The sequence below is a fragment of the Dromiciops gliroides genome, chromosome 2 (genome assembly GCF_019393635.1).
Source record: "Dromiciops gliroides isolate mDroGli1 chromosome 2, mDroGli1.pri, whole genome shotgun sequence".
NCBI lineage: Eukaryota > Metazoa > Chordata > Mammalia > Microbiotheria > Microbiotheriidae > Dromiciops > Dromiciops gliroides.
Window position 1 is genome coordinate 150395746 of NC_057862.1, and position 13359 is coordinate 150409104.

The 13359-nt window shown below is 41.5% G+C and overlaps 1 non-coding gene across 1 annotated transcript; it reads left to right on the plus strand.

Moving 5' to 3' along the window:
- Positions 1-9396: 9396 nt before the first annotated feature.
- Positions 9397-9503, plus strand: LOC122744899. The gene has a single exon (XR_006355234.1). It is a non-coding gene; the product is annotated as a U6 spliceosomal RNA (small nuclear RNA).
- Positions 9504-13359: the final 3856 nt, after the last annotated feature.

Sequence of the window (13359 nt, forward strand, 5' to 3'; positions counted from 1 at the left end):
GTGAATTGACCCAGGTGTTGGTAAATGATCGGTGTACATAGTAAGGTTAGGAGGACCTGAGTTCAAATCTCACCTCAGACACTTACTAGCTGTGTGATCCTGGGCAAGTCAGTTAACTCCAATTGCCTTAAAACATCCAGGGCCATCTCCAGTCAGCCTGGAATATATCTTGCCATTGGACCCAGATAGCTCTGGTGGAGAGAGTGAGGTTGGTGACCTTGCACAGCCCTCCCTCACTTTAATCTAATTCAATGCAAGTCAAGACATCACCTCCTGATGTCATGGTCCTCTTCAAGAATGAAGGACAAACAACTACTGACTCAAGTGAAATGGTGTATCCTTGAAATATTGAAGTATTTTGCTTGTAACCTAAGAATTCTTCCATTCATCTTTTTTCAGATGCCTAATCATGGTATGTAAGTGACTCTGGGCTCTCCAGGGCTGTGACAGGGGAGCATAGACTCTGGCAAGAACTACCAAGGCTGGGGTTGTAACATAAGCTCTGGAAAAAACTTCCAAGGCTGGGACTTGTGTAATCCCCAAAGCTTGAATTCAGGAGTTCTGAAAAGCAGTAGGCTAAGCTGATCAGGATTCTGCCCTTAGTCTGGCATCAAAATGGTGAGCTCTCAGGATCAGGGAGGGCCACCAGCTTGCCTGGGAATCAATAAATTGACCCAGGTCAGAGGCAATGCAGATCAAAACTTCTGTACCAATCAGGGGTTTCAGTACTTACTCCCCAGAGATCCTTGGGCAAACTACCTCCCCTCTCTGCTCCTCAGCATAGTTTGCATATACATACTTATGTGTAATAGGGGAACTCATCAAAGAGATCCCAGCCATTATTATCATGGGCAGCATGCCCCCCTGATGCAATGTGCATGTGGACTTCAGAGCTTGCCTGGGTATTCCATGACTGTTTCCTTCAGTTACCACATGGTAAAGAAAATAACTCTTTGATCAGCTGCTGGGCTAGAACTGAGAATGCATACAAGAGATGGGAGCACCTTGAGTCTTTCTTTCTTGGTGGGGCTCAAAGGCAAGGACTGTTGTATGTCTCCAGGTGGGAAGAAGGGTAATACAGGACTACCTGTGGCCCCTGCTACTAGCTTCCTATGTCCCCTCCAGGATCTCCACGAAGCCATGAGCACATGGCCCTGCTGTTGCTTCTATCCCTGTTGTGTCCCTATCCTTTCATGCCCGAGGTGAAGGAGTATTGAAATGGAATAGCTGTAACTCTATGATCTATGATCGGCAGGAAGAACCAGCTGCTAGGGAAGTGAAATCTCAAGTGACCTTCTTGACCTGTCATAAGTGCATCAAAAGCAGTCAAGAAGGAACAATAGGAAGTTAGGTTGAACAGTAGTGAAGAATGCTGGACTGGAGTCAAGAAGACCAGAGTTCAAATCCTGCCTTAGATACCTACTAGCTGTGTGACCATGGGCAAGTCACTTAACCCTGCTTGCCTCAGTTTCCTCATCTGTTAAATGAACTGGAGAAGGAAATGATCAACCACTCCAGTATCTTTGCCAAGAAAACCCTAAATGGGGTCATGAAGAATTGGACATGATTTAACAAATGACTCATCAATGAACAACAAAATGGGGATAATAACCATATATACCTCATAGGGCTATTAAAAAGAACAAAATGTGTAAATACATATACATATACATATACATATACATATATATGTAGCACTTCGCAAAACTTAAAGTTCTATGTAAATGCTAACCATTATTATTAAATTGTTCATCAGCAATACCACATTTGGCTATTTAATTTATTGATTTATTTAGAATTTCCCCCACCTTATATGCAAAAACAAATTGTAACATTGATTTAAAAAACTTTGTGTTCCAAATTCTTATCCTTCCTCCCTATTCTCCCCTTAAGAACTCAAGCAATTCAATATGTCATACATGGGCACTTGTGTAAAATATAGCAGACAAAAAAACTTTAGAAAAGGGAACTAGCAGCAACAACAACAACAACTATACTTCTATCTGTATTTAGGTACCATCAGTTCTTTCTCTGTAGATGGATTGCATTTTTCTTTTTTTTTTAATTTTCTTTCTTTTCTTTTTTTTTTTTTTGTGAGGCAATGAGGGTTAAGTGACTTGCCCAGGGTCACACAGCTAGTAAGTGTCAAGTGTCTGATGCTGAATTTGAACTCAGGTCCTCCTGAATCCAGGGCCAGGGCTCTATCCACTGTGCCACCTAGCTGCCCCCAGATTGCATTTTTCATAAGTCCTTCAGAGTTGTCTTGGATCACTGCATTGCTGAAAATAACTGTCATTCACAGCAGATCATCTTATGATATTGCTGTTATTTTATATACAGTACATTTCACTTTGTATCAGCTCATGTAAGTCTTTCCAGGTTTTTCTGATAACATCCTGCTCATTTTTTTTTTAAAAAAGTAAATTACATTTATATAATACTTTAAAGGGGTTGATTATTGCAACAACAATAATAGCTACCATTTATATAGTATCTTATACTTGACAAAGAATTTTCTTTGCAATAGCCCAGAAAAGTAAGTACCACCACCACCACCACCATCCTTGTCTTACATTGCTCTTGCCTCTGCTTCCAATTTTTTTCTCAGTTACTATTGCTGTGTTTCCATCCATCCTATTTATTCCCCATATTTACTCTATTTTCTATCTTCTTTTACATTATACTTCCTCAAAAGTGTTTTGTTTCTGACTGCCCCTCCCCCAATTTGCCCTCCCTTCCTTCATCCCTCCTCCTTTATTCCCTTCCCCTTCCACTTCCCCACAGGGCAAGATATATTACTATGTATGTTATGTGTGTATGTTATTCCCTCTTTGAGCAAATTCTGATGACAGTGAGCCTCATTCACTCCCCTGCTCCTCCTCCATCTTCCCCTCACTTGCTAAGCTTTTTCTTGCTTCTTTTATGTGAGATACTTTGCCCCATCCCACCTCTCCCTTTCCTTTTCTCACGGTGCAATCCTCTCATCCCTTAATTTTATTTTAAAGATGTCATCATGGGGCAGCTAGGTGACACAGTGGATGAAGCACCCACTCTGGGCCCAGGAGGACCTAAGCCCAAATCCAGTCTCAGACATAGACACTCCCCAACTGCATGACTCTGGGCCTGCCCCCCGACCCCAACTGCCCCACCAAAAAAATGACAAATAATAAATGCTTAGCAATACCACATTTGGAAGGGCAATCACTTTATCTTTAAGCCCATACTTAGAGACTAAGGTGGTACAGAGGAGAGTATGCACCCAAAGGGAATGGTTTTATACTTCTGTTCTTGCTATATCTTCTTAGTCAATATCCTTTTGTAAAAACTAATTGATGTTAATTGGTTAAATGATCCTGAGATACTAATCATTGATGGGTATTAATGATATAAGCAAGGTACTAACTGTAACTGGTGATTGATATTGGGGGAACAGACTGAAATGGGAGCTCAGGTCAGTGGCAGGAGGGAGATCTTCCCAAACACTCAAAGGTATCCCTAGGACCCTAAAAGGAAGATGTTGCCAATCTTGCTCTGTGGGTCCTTATTCTTCAGTTGGAATAAAAGTTGGGATAAGGACCCTGAGAGGTTATATGGACTACATATGTTATACATCTTGCCTACCCGACTAGAATTTAAGCCTTTTGAAAGCAAGGACTATGATATTTTGGTCTTTCTATATAACATCTGGCACATAATAAGTGCTCAGTAATTTCTTGTTAACTAATTGAGCAAAGTTGCTACCAGGCAGTGGCCAGACTGTTGCTGAATGGGTGAATTGGACTAGATCAGGGGTTTTATCCATTTTTGTGCCATGGTCCCTCTGGCAATCTGGCACAGCCTATAGACCCCTTCTCACAGTAATATATTTTTTCTTTTTTTTCTTTTTCTTTTTTTGCGGGGCAATAGGGGTTAAGTGACTTGCTCAGGGTCACACAGCTAGTAAGTGTCAAGTGTCTGAGGCCGGATTTGAACTCAGGTACTCCTGAATCCAGGGCTGGTACTTTATTCACTGCGCCACCTAGCTGCCCCCTCATAGTAATATTTTAAAAAACATAAAATAAAATGTGTAGGATTACAAAGGAAATCAATTATATTGAAACGATGTAAAAATTTCCCATTCAAGTTCATAGACCCTCCCTAAAAATCTATGCACAGTCCCCCATGGGATGGTTAAAAACCCCTACATCGGATGATTTTTAAAGCTTCTGGCAGCTCTAAAGTCTATAATCCCACATATATGCATGCATGCACGTAAAACACCCACCCCCCATAAAAATACATTAGACACATACTCCTGTGCATGTCTGTATGTCTATCTACTCTCCTCACATACACACACACACACACACAGATACAAACACATACAAACACGCACACACCTCTAGAGGGCAACACATACATGGAACGCTCTTAGCCTTGTCCGGTCACTGGTACCAGCATTCTTGCTGGCAATGAAAGGACCTATTCCAAATAGGAAAAACACACTTAGGGGAGGTTTTTGCAGCGCATATTTAGTGGTGGCAGGTCCAAGGCCGCCCTGCCTTGCTTTTCAATACAATATCCCGCAGTGTGGAGTGAATGGCTGTATTTAGAGGTATCCTGTGGCAGCCCCTGAATAGCTGCATTTAGTGGTATCTGGAAGTGATGACTGATGGCTGGAAGGCTTACAAGCCTCTGGCTTTTCCACATGAACTCTCCAACCTGGCATTTCCCCGGCCCAGGAATGTTTCTGAGGCTGAGATCATCTGATTATTATTTCCTGTGTCATGCACTGAATTTATTTTCTCCCCAATCTCAGGGCTGGATTCTTCAGCAGCCCATGCCTCGAGTGCTTTCGTGGGGCTGCAGGCTGGCTGGCTCCCCAAAAGAAATGGGCTTTTCTTAGCTTGGCCTTGCTTTTCTTGGTGAGAATGATGGAATGATGGAATAGAGCTCTGGGCCTCCAGGCTGATATTGGCTCTCCTTGGGGGCTGGGGAGAGGGAGAATTTACTATGTAATTCAGATATTCAGTGTTGTGAAGTGCAAGGATTTTAAGATAAAAAGGAAAGAGAGATAGAGAGAGACAGAAAGAGGCAAAGAAAGAAATAAAGAGAGGAAGAGAGAGAAAAGAAGGAAGGAGTAGAAAGAGAAAGAGAGAAAGGAAGGGAGAAAGAAAGTAAGGAAGAAAGATAGAAAGAGAAAGGAAGGGAGGAAGAGAGGAAGGGAGGAAGGAAGAAAGAAAGAGAAAGGAAGGGAGGAAGGAAGAAAGAGAGAAAGAAAGGGAAGAAGGAAGGAAGAGAGAAAGATAGAAAGTAAGGAAGAGGAAAGAAGGAAGGAAGGAAAGAAAGAAGGAAGGCTCTTTTGTCTCTCTTTTTTTTTTTTGGTGAGGCAATTGGGGTTAAGTGACTTGCCCAGGGACACATAGCTAGTAAGTGTCAAGTGTCTGAGGCTGGATTTGAACTCAGGTACTTCTGAATCCAGGGCCGGTGCTTTATCCACTGTGCCACCTAGCTGCCCCTCTCTTGTCTCTTTAATGGATCTTCCACCCCAATTACCTTAAGCTTCTGACTTTTCCAGACCTAGGTTTTCCTGATTGGGGGGTATGGGGTGCTGGGTGGTGAGAGGGCAGGTACAGTTGTGGAATAGTGGTGTCAAACCAGACTTAGAATCAGAGGATTGGGATAGTATAGCTCTGATTTTGGGTAATTTGAGACATCCCAAGGAGAAGCATATCTTCTTAGGACAATGGCCTATCAGCACATATGAACATATAAACCCATGAACATTGTCAATAAAATGTACACATCACCCCCATGCCTGGGGTAAAGGTTTAACTGAAATCCCACTTGTGTGTACTCGACTGGGGACAAAAGCCTTTTTAGCTTTGAGTTGAGTTGAAACAAATGAACTTGATTCCCTAGGGTCCCTCCCACTTCTAACATTGTGATTCTAGAAATGTTTTGCAATGGTTATCAACTTCATATCTCCTGTTCCATGTGGAGACCACACAGAAAGAATAACAACAACAGGACTAGCCCTGTGTATGGGCAAAGTAGGTGGCTGCCGAATGTGCTGTGGGGAGGGGACTAAGTAGTGCCTTTCTGCTTTTTCCCTGCAGTCTTAAAATAGGGACACCCCAGATCAGCCACCTCACAGTACCTCAAGTTCTCACAATGCAATATACTACCTATTGGAAGATCCCTTTATAATAATAATGTAGTGAGTTATGGGCCCCAGATGTGTAGTGTGGGCTCCAAATGTAGAGATAAGAGCATTTGTATGGTGAAAGAGACCCCTCACATATAGAGGCCCATTTGTAGCAAGGTCTGTCTGTTGTGTGGTTCAAAGGGAGGCAGAATAGACATCTCTAGCCTCTTCTCCAAGAGAAGCTTTAATTCCCACAAGAAGGGAAGTAAGAAGTTGGGGTCAGAGGCCATTCCTCTCTTCTTAGTGAGAGAGGCAACTGGACGAGAATTATACCTCTCTTAAATAGTGTTAATATTAAATTAAATATTGTTTGTCTAGGGGATATGATCACACTCACTCTTCTGATCACGTCTCATTATTACTGAGGAAAGAGGGACCCTAAGCTTTATATTCAAGGCTTGACCCCTTCTCCACTAACTCTAATTCCACAATGAACACACATAGTGAAGAGCAAAGAAACCCATTTATCCAAACTGTAGCAGAACAGAAATCAGAGAAGATATACATAGGGGAATTTTTAACAGGCAACACAGAGTGAAGGAGCCCTCCTATTGGGAGCAGGATAACTCAGCTCAATCTAGATCTCACTTAAGGGGAAATTTCCCACAGTCTCTAGGGTAGCCAGCTTGCTATAGGGACATGATGGAGATTGCAGGCTCTTGTATCTTCCCAGTTTCCTTTCCTTCAGCAAACTCAAGTTGGGTTGGCCTTGTTCATCTTCCTGCTCGAAGATGGAAGGCAGAAATTCCCAAAGCAACTCAATGCTTGAAGAGTCTCAAAGAACACTCAGTGCTTGAAGGGGACTGGCTGAGAACTGAGGCTCTCTCAGCTCTCACCTCTCGTGAAAGTCAAGGCATTCATCTCTACCAATAAGGAAAGAATTCCATGCCAATGGGCTTTGGGACAGGGGTTACATTAATAATAGCTAGCATTTATTTATATAATGCTTTAAAGTTTGCTAAGCACTTTACAAATATTATCTCATTTTATCCTCACAATACCCTGGGAGATAGATACTATCATTATCCCCATTTTTACAGATGACAAAACTGAAACAAAGTGACTTGACCAGGGTCACACAGCTAGTGTGTCCTTGTCCTGTTCCAGCCACTAATTAACTATATGGCTACAGAAGAATCATTCCACCTCTCTGGTCTGTAGATTCCTCATCTGTTAAAGAGATATAATCATATCTCTTTTGCTAAGAGATATCTGACACTGGATTTTAGCTTAGGACATCCTGATTCCAGGTCCAGAGCTCTATCTATTATGTCACTTAGCTATAATCTTGACCAGGGGTTCTTAATCTGGGGTCCATGAACTTGTATTTTAAAATATTGTGATAATTATATTTTAATATATTTGGTTGCCTTTGTTATCCTGTGTATTTTATTTTTTGAGTTTAAAAACTTTATTTTGAGAAGGGTTTCTGAGAATTGGTTTCACCAGACTGCCAAAGGGGTTCAAGTAAGACCTCCTGATCCAGACACAACCCTGGTTGGCATCTGGATTATTTGATTTCTTTCTTTGGTTCTGTCCTGCCTCATGGAATGAACACTGACTCTAGACTCAGCTTATCTCTGATGATGACAGTTTATAGGTAAATAGGTATAAAGGGCCTCAGTTCCCTTATCTGTAAAATGAAGGGGTTTGTCTAGATAATAATAATTTCTACCATTTATATGGGGTCAGCTAGGTGGTACAGTAGAGTGATAGGCTTGGAATCAGGAAAACTCCTCTTTCTGAGATCAAATCCAGCCTCAGACACTAGCGGCATGACCCTCAGTAAGTCATTTCAACCTTCTTGCCTCAGTTTCCTCATTTGTCAAATGAGCTGGAGAAGGAGATGGAAAACCACTCCAGTATCTTCCAAAAAAAACCCCAACCAAATAAGGTCATGAAGAGTCAGACACAACTGAAACAATTGAACAGCAAATGTTTATTTGTTGATTGGTTGATCTTTACAATAACCTCAAAAAATAAAACAAAAAAAAATAGAAACAGTATGGTTCAACCTGCATTCAGCTTCCAAAGTTCTTTTTTTTCCTGGTTTTGGAGAGCATTTTCCATCATGAGTCCTTTGGAATTATCTTGATCATTGTATTACTGAGAAGAGTTAAGTCTATCACAGTTGATCATCACACAATGCTGTTGATACTATGTACAATGTTCTCCTGATTCTGCTCATTTCACTAGGCATCAGTTCATGTATGTCTTCCCAGGTTTTTCTGAAATTTGCCTGCTTATCATTTCTTATAGCACAATAATATACCATATATATATATATATATATATATATATATATACATACACACCATAACTTGTTCAGCCAGCCATTCCCCAATCGATGGGCATCCCCTCAATTTCCAATTCTTTGCCACCACAAAAAGAGCAGCTATAAATATTTTTGTACATGTGGGCCCTTTTCCTTTTTTTATGATCTCTGTGGGATATAGACCTAATAGTCATATTTTAGCTTTTTCAAAAAATCTGGTATATGATTCTTTGATTTTTCCATTTTCTTCTTATTTCACTTAATATGGTGGAGCCATATTAAGACCACCACTAAAAGTATGAATGGACAAAAACTTCCTTAGCACCCTCCTTCTTGCCTAGGACACCTTGATTATTGGGCAGAGACCCACTCTAGGACTATCAGACTTTTCCCCTACCTTCCATCTTTCCCCAACTTGGCTAAAAGTCCAGACAGAATGGACACCATTTTGAAACTTCTGTTCTTTCATAAGAATCGAGTCATAGAGTTGAAAGAGAACTGAGATATCATCTAGTCTAATCCTGGCCGGAAGCATGAATCTCATCTATAGTTTCCCTCACAGATGGTCATCTACTCTCTGTGAGTACCACCAATGAGTGAATTTACTACCTCATAAAGCAGTCTATTCCACTGAAGGATGGCTGAGACTGCTGGGAAATTTTTCCTTTTACTGGGCCAAAATCTGTTTCCCCATAACTTTGGTCTTTGCTGCCTAATTGTCTCTCCTGGGGCCAAATAAGTCTATGGCTTGTCCCATGTGATAACTCTTCAAATATTTGTAGGCTACCATGTCCAGGCTAAGTCTTCTCTTTTCTAGAATAAACATCCCTAATTCTTTTGGCCTTCTGCCCATAGGGCTTAATGGTCAGTCCCCTGACTATCTTCTTTGGATTCATTCCACTTTGTCAATGATGCCTTAGAAATTTAGTACCCAGTGCTCACTTCAGCAGCACATATACTATGATTGGAACGATACAGAGAAGATTAGCATGGCTCCTACAGCAGGATGACATGCAAATTCATGAAGCATTCCATATATATTTTTTAAATGTGGTACCCAGAACTGGATTCAGTATTCCATATGTGATCAGACCCAGGCAGAATATGGAAGGATTATCACCTTCCTCATTCTGGACACAATACTTCTATTAATACAGCCCCAAATCCCATTCCTACACTCAAGTTCCACTCCAACGCTTTGTGGTGGCATGGGGGTGGCTGGAAAAGATGATCTCTGAAATCCATTGTAGCTCCGAATCTGATGAAACCGCTTATTAGGCCACCCAATTCTCTGATCCACACACAGCATGATATGATACGTGAGGTTGAAAGTGGGGTGCTTAGATTCTGTTTGGAAACATATTGGAAGCATGTCTGTCACTCTTGGTTCTCTAGCTAAGATCTGACCCAAGAGATCTGTCTAGCTGGGATATCCTTTCTCCAGCCTGTGTTTCTAGGCTTGGCCATTGAACTGGGATGATGCCAGTGCAGTGAATGTGTGCCTGGGCCTTAATTTTCCATAATGCTTGGGGATGAAGACTATTAGAAGATATTTGCTGGACATTTGCATTTCCCAAAAGGCATCCGTCTGGCACTGTGCAGTGACATTGTTAGATGAGAACTCTAGTAGGGGTAGTGCTATACAAGGTGGGAGGTTTAAAAAGTAGAGCTTTTGGAGCCACAAGGTTGGTGTAAGCAGACGTGGGAGAGGCAAACAGTAAGAGGCTCAGGTTAGAGGGGGATACAGAATACAGTGTACCTAGAATAACACAGCTGTGACGTCCTGAAACCCAGGAGTCATGGCTGTATCATGATGGTTGCATCCTCCCACCATGCTGGGAAATGAAGGGGATTAAAGGGCATTTCATTAGAATTTCTCCAGAAATGTAGAAGATTGCACCCATTTTTGCAGGGGTACAGAGAGTATTTTACTTCTTGGTCCTCTTATGTTATTGACATTGCTTCATGTCTTAATTAAATGCTTTTGCTATTAGATTTATGTATTTTTTGTATGACCTGACAATAGAGACTTGATTAGATAGGGGCCTAGGCTATGAGTTAAATAATTGATTCCCACGTTGATCACCACATTGAACCTGAGGGATGCCATACTCTATTAGTCTTTCTCCCTCAGTGTCACTATGGATGAAGAACATGAAAAACTGCAGCTGAATCAAAATTTATCCTCCTTTGGTTTCCAGGGTCCCTTTCTGATGGAACTGAGGAGATCAGGGTGCCCTCTCTAGAAAGTCAGGACATTGTGTGTGTGCAGGAAAGATCTGGGAGCTCTGGCCACTGTTCTTTCCTATAGGAAAATGAATTCTAGCTCCCCATTTGCCTTTGAGGCAGGGATAGGGTGGAGGAAATGGTTCCATAATTAGTCATTTCTCCCAACCTTTAGGACCTCAAGCTTAGGTTTGAAACAATGCATGTGAAAATAGATATAAACAACCCTCCCTAAGTGGCCTCATGGTGGTGGAAGGTAATAATCTTTGGGTGAGGATGGTTTTGGAGTGGAGACAGCAGGAGACCTTTGGGCTCCTATTACACAGGCAGGAGTGGGGCAAGCTGTGAGGGGAAAGTCCAGGGACCTGCTCAGGCCCCCCTCTTCTGCTTGCAGAGGGAATTGCTGTCTGCTAACATCTGGAATTCATCTGGGGTCTTGACAAGTAAATTAGGAGGGAGCTACCGGTCACTTGCAGGGAGGCACGTGCCCAGAGCAGTGATGAAAGAAAGGAAAGAAGCTGGAAATAAGTTCTACCCTGGGCTCTACTACTAACTTCCTATAGGCCTGTGGGTCAGTCATTTAACTTCCCTAGGTCTCAGCTTCTTCATCTGTAGAATGGGGTGAATGATTGTTTCTCTGAGAAAGCTTCTATTTGGTGGGGGAGAGAGTTGGTCAGTAGTGATAATGATACAAAAAAAAGAAGAAAAAAAGTGTTAAGAAAACATTCTTTGAAATATACAGAAGAGAGCAGAAGGACGTATATGGACCAATGGATCAGTTTTGTTGTGTTAAATTTTATATACCCACATGTATTAAATTGTACATAATAGAAATTCATGTATAGATTTTTCTGTTCTTTATATATTAAAATGTTCAAATAATTAACTTCACAATAAAAAAGAAAATTTATTTTAAAAAATAATCCTTGTTCGGGGCAGCTAGGTGGTGCAGTGGATAGAGCACCGGCCCTGGAGTCAGGAGTACCTGAGTTCAAATCCGGCCTCAGACGCTTAACACTCACTAGCTGTGTGACCCTGGGCAAGTCACTTAACCCCAATTGTCTCACTAAAAAAAAAAAAATAATAATAATCCTTGTTCTATCCCTGCCACACTAAGAGCAGAGGCATTGTCCGAGGTCCAAGGGTAGTTTTAGAATTCATTTGCCAAAAAGGATTCAGAACAGGGCAGCTAGGTGGCGCAGTGGATAGAGCACCGGCCCTGGAGTCAGGAGGACCTGAGTTCAAATCCAGCCTCAGACACTTAACATTTACTAGCTGTGTGACCCTGGGCGAGTCACTTAACCCCAATTGCCTCACTAAAAAAAAAAAAAAAAAAGGATTCAGAACCCCTGGAACTCAGCACCATGGCAAATCTCTCCCCTGAACAGATTAAATCACATTTCAAGACCCATTCAATTTTGCCACATATCATGGCAGGAATTGACCACCTACTAATTTGGACTCATGTCAAATTCATTCTCAGAATATGGCTCAGAATGGTCCAATTCAGGAATTCTCTTGCTGAGAACCTACTGATGTAGACGATTTAGACCATTCCTCTTATCCCAGAGGGAGGAGGGGAAGACAGAAACTTTCAGAATGATTTCATGAATCCATGAAAATAGTTATTGGTAGCAAAGGAGTGCTACCATCTTCTGTGTTCATCCATTTGGGTATTTAGACGTGTCTGAGATCCCCTAAGCCTAGCCTGGTACATCTGTAAGATGCTCCAGCTTTCTTTATCTACCCCAGCATAAAACTGGGCAGCTCCTCTCCATCCACGTAGGGCCGCCCCAAGCTGGTCTATAGTCTGGATAGTGTCAGTTTCTTGGTTATTATCTGAGGCTTCTTTTCCTAGAACCAGACGAAGACTGGTACTCAAAGTGGACAGTTAGGCAGAAAAACATGTATCCTTGTATCCTTTTCATGTGAGTGAATGTTCAGCTCTTGGTTTGTATGCTATTGATAACCCTGTAGTTATTTCACACATACATTTATAATAAATTATAATAAATATATGCTATCTATATATATGTGAAATACACACATATATTTCACATATTTTACATATGTGTAGATATATATTATATATACAACTACACATATAAACAAACAAAAGAATGAATGAATAAACAAACAAATAAAAATGTGTATGTGTGTGAGATAGGTAAAGACCATAAAAGAGGACCGTAAGAACTGAAAGGGACCTTGGAGATAGTCTTATCCAACTTTCTTTATGAATAAAGATGAGGCCTGTTATGGGGGAAATTGGTGGGGGTTTGGGGTAAGGGTTCTTAGGAATTCCTCTTTAAAGAATTATACCCTCTTGCACACAAATCCAATTATAATAAAATAATATTTTATTTAGGTGCTAGGGAAAGGAAACCAAGAGAAGTCCTTGGACTTATGAGGAGAAGGCATGGCACAGAGGCATAGCTCTCTGAGATACCTATCTCCTCAAGCAGGAGACAGTTACTTTTATAGAGGACCATGGTGGTCTGATGGGGTAATCATCTGACTGTGGAAAGTTCCCTTGTTGGGTGGTGGGTTGGAAGCAGTCTGGTGAGGGGCACTTGTTCTGTCCCCTCCCGCCACTTTGACAGCAGCCATGCCTAATAGGGTTATCTAATAGGGATGGGGGAGACCAGAATGAAGGGTGGTGGTCCTGGAG